Genomic DNA, 5,283 nt, shown 5'->3' on the forward strand with positions numbered 1-5,283 from the left:
ATGAATCTTTAATAATTATAACTGTGCTAGTCTATATGTTTTCGATGCATTTTGGATCAATGATTGTTTCAATTAGTTGGTTATTGTTGTTGTTCTAAGCTGACACTTTAATTTTCTCATTGATATTATGCATTGTTTCCAAAATAAAATATGCTTATTGATTTACTTGTTTGTATGTCAAAAACAGAAAAAAAGGTATGGAAAATAGTAACTAATGTGTGCAAAACAATATGTCGAATTTTCATATCAGGTTTAACTACAACTTTTCGTTCAGTTGTATAACACTTTTTTTAACACTTTTAGGGTTGTAATCCAACTGTTGTAGTACAGGGATGGGCACGATTACTGACATGAAGGATTTTTGTGCAATCGATTAATGATCGATTACTCAAATTGTAGTATGTAATCGATTACAATCGATTACTTTATCAAAAGTAATTACATTACTTTTCGATTACTGTCAATTACATACTTCAAAATTTCAACAAAAAATAACATGAGTAAAACACAATTATATTGCTCAACATTTGTATAGTGGAAATTAAGATCTTGACCAAATGCATCATTCAAAGCATTGTTTCTAAATTATAAGTTAATAGCTGGGTTTTTTTTTAGATCAAATCTCTTGAGGAAGATTACAAATATTTAAAAAATCTTGAAATTTTGACTTTCAACAAAAATTAAAATTGTCATCGCATTGCAATAATCACTTATTCATAACTAATTGTTTTTCAAAAATTTAGCTTTCTTACTGACTTATGTTAGCTTTTTTGTTTTTACTCTTTAAAAAAATATATTTTAGCATAGTTAATTATAATGTTTAAGGAAACATAAAAAAAGGAGAATAATTAATTAGTTCAGCTAATTTTTAAGATCAAAATTTATTTTTATAATGACACGCATCATTTAAACCTTTTGTTTGGATAACCACCCTAATTACAGATTATTTAACTGCCACTGGAGTACAATTTATAACCTGGGGCTAAATATTGTAAATTTCCTTCTTAATTAGACATAAGATACATTAATTGAAATAAAAACAAAGTATGTTTGTTATTGATTATAAGACTTTGATCATCTCATTAGTAAAGGTAAGAATGTTGTTAAGATTTGTTAACTTCTTCAATCAAATTATGTACAAAATATATTTATAGTGTCAAAGGGATACATGTATCTATTTCAAAAAAGAATTGCTATGCTTTGCTAATGGTTCATTGTTAAAAGAATTTTGTGTTCTTTTTTATTTAATTTATATACATGTATATCATAACATTTAAGAAATCAACTGTTTATCTATTCTAAGCTTTAATTTCAACTCTGATTGAAAATTATGTTTTCAGGAATACAAATAAGCTTACTACTTTTAAAAAATGTAGTACAGAACTTAACGAAAGACAGACACATTTCTTATTTAAGATGTATTTTATTATTTCAAATCTATTTTCTTATTTAAATATTAAACCTCTTGAGTTATTGACAAGCACATACATCCATTTGTTTCAAAAGCTAGATATAAAGTAAATTTAGGTAGGGGATCTGGTTACTCATAATGCAGATTGAGACAATAGATAGAAATAAGGCAGTTGCTTAACTCTCAAGTATTGTTGATGCATAATATTTTATCTGTACTTCAAAGTGATAGCATACATATTTTCCTCTGAAATAGGTTATTTTTCATCAAACTATTTTACTAAAGTAATCGAAATGTAATCGAAAAGTAATCGATGATTACATCCAAGTTTTTGCTGTAATCGATTAAATTACGATTACATGTAATCTAAAATGTCTTCGATTACAGATTACTGTCGATTACTTTAAAAAATGTAATCAATTACAATCGATTACGATAACAGATTACGATTACCCCATCCCTGGACAGTTGTACATTATTACAGTTTATTTTATTCAATTATTAGCATAAACTAGAAAATCATGCAGATATTTGTTTAAAATAGTGAACAAAAGATGAACATGTATTTTGTCAATATCCGGGCAATATCTTTTATTTAGCTGTATCAGTTGTTTGCTATACTATACACTTGCTTACCGATACATAATAGTTTAACCGAAGTATATCTATCAAATGTAACATGTGTGAGTTTTATTAAAATTTCATAATATATTTCACAATATACTTATCTAACCATTTGATAACTATAAAACCAGGATGTGTGCACAGATTTTAAGACATGACATTTCTAAGGGTTATAAAATATGATAACACAGTTGCTATGTGAGTAGAACACCTTTATAAAATTGTGATGTCTATGTTACGACATATTTACGACATTTCACGAAGACAAGTAACAGTAAGATCTTATTAGCATTTAAACCGCACCAAAACATAAAGCGTTAAAGAAATAAGGAAAAAAGGACATACTTTTTCATCTTTGTACAACTAGGTATGTCAAAACTTTTATGCTTTGAATACGAATACATGTAATATAGATATTAAGGTGACTGAACTAAAATCAATTCCTTTGAAACTAATTCTCCAAGAAAAGAAATCATGAGCCCACAAATACATATAACTTTCACTTTTATGATTAACTGTTTGAGCTTTCCACTGATCGAATTTTCATAGTAAATAATTTCCTTTCAAAATGCATATTGAGTATGCTACTGTCGATTGGCACAGGGGAAATTGTGTAAAGTCCCTTTATAAAGTTTTATGCAAGCTCGGTATCATAGTTGTCTCATAACTACATTTTGCATTTATTAGTAATTTAAATCTTTTGACATTTTGATTTTCTCGAATCGGTTTGTTATTTGCTGTTGTTACTAAATTGTCTATCTTGTTTTACTATAATAATTAGGATTTTTTTTTCTATTATCCTATCCGTGCTAAATAATACAAAAACACATAAAATTTATAATAAGAAATGCACTATTTCATGGTCAGCAAATATATAATAAGATGTTCTTTTTTTTCTATATATACAGTCCGCCAAAAGTTAAGCACCACCTACTTTTATTGCATCGATTTTTTTTTCAAATTTAAAAAAATCAATTGTTCCTCGAAAAATAGAAAACAATCATATAGCAATTTTGCTAATGTATACCATAAACAAACCACAAATATAATTTTGGTCACTTATGAAGGTTCTATGCATAAAGGTTTTTCGTTCATAGAAATAGTGTAAATTACACAATTAAGAAATGGAATTTAAGTTTCACTGTGATTTTATTTTTTTACAACAATTAATCACCCAATACCATTAAAATTTTCTACACATAATCTTTGGTATGTTTGGCAAATTTAATGTCAACATTTGAGTCAATAGCATGTGTAACAACCTCATTTCCGGTACAGTTTCATAACACGATCTATCTTTCTCGGTACAAGCCTTCAAAACTAAGAGGAAATCTGTTGCATTAAACAACAAATGCCACTTTTAAATCGACTAACTATTGTAAAGGTGAATCTCTGCGATTGAGATTTCCGACAATGGCATCTCAGACATGTTTGATAGGGTTCATGCATGGAGTCAAGGAAGGCCAAAAATTAGTGTAAATGGCTGGTTGCTCTTTGGACTCGGTTAAAATTCTTGCCCTGCGTGGTATAGCGTTGTCATTCAGGTACAAGTGTCTTGACAATGTTGACGCAAGTGGGGGATTATTAAAATGACGGACTACAATATGTTAAGGCACCAAATCTCTGTATGTCTGTCCGTTTATGTTACCCTGCAGAATATGCATACCCAGCTTATAACGGTATAAGAAGCAACCCCGTACTGGAACACAACCAGCAATGCATGCAGTCCTTGTGCACATATTGTTTTTGGTCATAGGCCGTTTTTTCCCCTGCGAAATTCGTATTATGGCGTCTTCTGGCAGTAAAGGAAACTGACTCCCATCTGACCAATGAGTGTTTTGTCAGGTTCTTATGTTCAAGCATAGATGTTCATTATCCCATTTAAACCTGACGGTAGAGTGCCTGCTTGAAGGTACTGGTCTCTATACACCACGACGTGCTCTTCGTTTGCCTCTATAAAGTCGACGGACCAATGTACGAACACTTACACGACCACCTGGAGAAACAGTGTATTTATAAACGCACATATGACCTTTGATAAAAGGTTGGTTGACTGCTTTATCGGAGTGCAATCTTTTTGGTCGTAATGAATTTTTTTAGTGTATGTTAAAGGTAATTCATAACACCAAACATTAATATTTTTTTTGCAATAGTTAAAAAAATATTGCCAGTTATATTTCGGTGGTGCTTAACTTTTGGCGGACTGTATATAATGTAATTATCAAAGCTTGAAAAAAATATAGTAGTCAATGTGTTACTTTTAAGGAACGTATAATCGTTTGGTTCCAATTAGTAGGGTTTTCATGAATGGTTTTAATCATGAATTTAAGTGGCTAACGAAATATGATAACTGCTGTCCAAATAAAGAAACGGAGTGATCAAAATGAGTGTTTAACCACATGGATTAAGGCATATAATTTAGAAAATATACAGAATATCGTCAACCGCACTATACATACATTTTCAGATAAAGAGTGCATTAGCCAAATTATTCATTTAAAAAAATTAAAGTGTACGACTTTATCTTTTAAGTCTCAGGAAAAGTATTTTTTATCGATGAAAGTCATACATCTGGTGATGATAGGCGATGCTGAAGTGTTCATTTCATCTCCTCATAATTTTCATACGTGAACAAATTATTTGGACTTATTTTTTTCATTTCATATGAAATTCATAGTCAGTGTGTTGACCATTTGATCTTGGGTTCACAGAAATCGCGTTACTATTTTAGCGATCATTCAGTGATTATCGACCGCTCACCGATCGGTCAAGTTCGTGTCAAAGACTCGAAACCAATCCATTATATGTATAGGTTAGACAATAATTGGTCATGTTTTATGAAGATTTAAGCCCAAGGCGAAGCCTAGTGCTTAAATCTTTATAAAACATGACTAAGATTTGTTTGGCCAATTTATAACATATTCACACATTCGAGTGGCCTTACAATATTATCCTTTCCCATTGTAATATTCAAACATAAATAAGAGTTCACTTTTTATAATGAACCAAATGTAAAACATAGGTAATCATGATTTCAATGGATGGAATGAAAAAGCTCGGACATAGTTTGTGAGGACCAAATTGTGGATAAATTGTTTTTCTTCTGCTTCAGGTAAATTTACGACTGATAAATCTTGAGATTTTATTATTCTAAAAAGCAACACAATGTGATATAAATCCCCTTTTTGGAATATGACTTTTTTTTTTAAATATAAAACTCTCTGTGTAAATAATTAAATTCTGACCAT

This window comes from Mytilus edulis, chromosome 12 (genome assembly GCF_963676685.1).
Source record: "Mytilus edulis chromosome 12, xbMytEdul2.2, whole genome shotgun sequence".
Taxonomy (NCBI): Eukaryota; Metazoa; Mollusca; class Bivalvia; order Mytilida; family Mytilidae; genus Mytilus; species Mytilus edulis.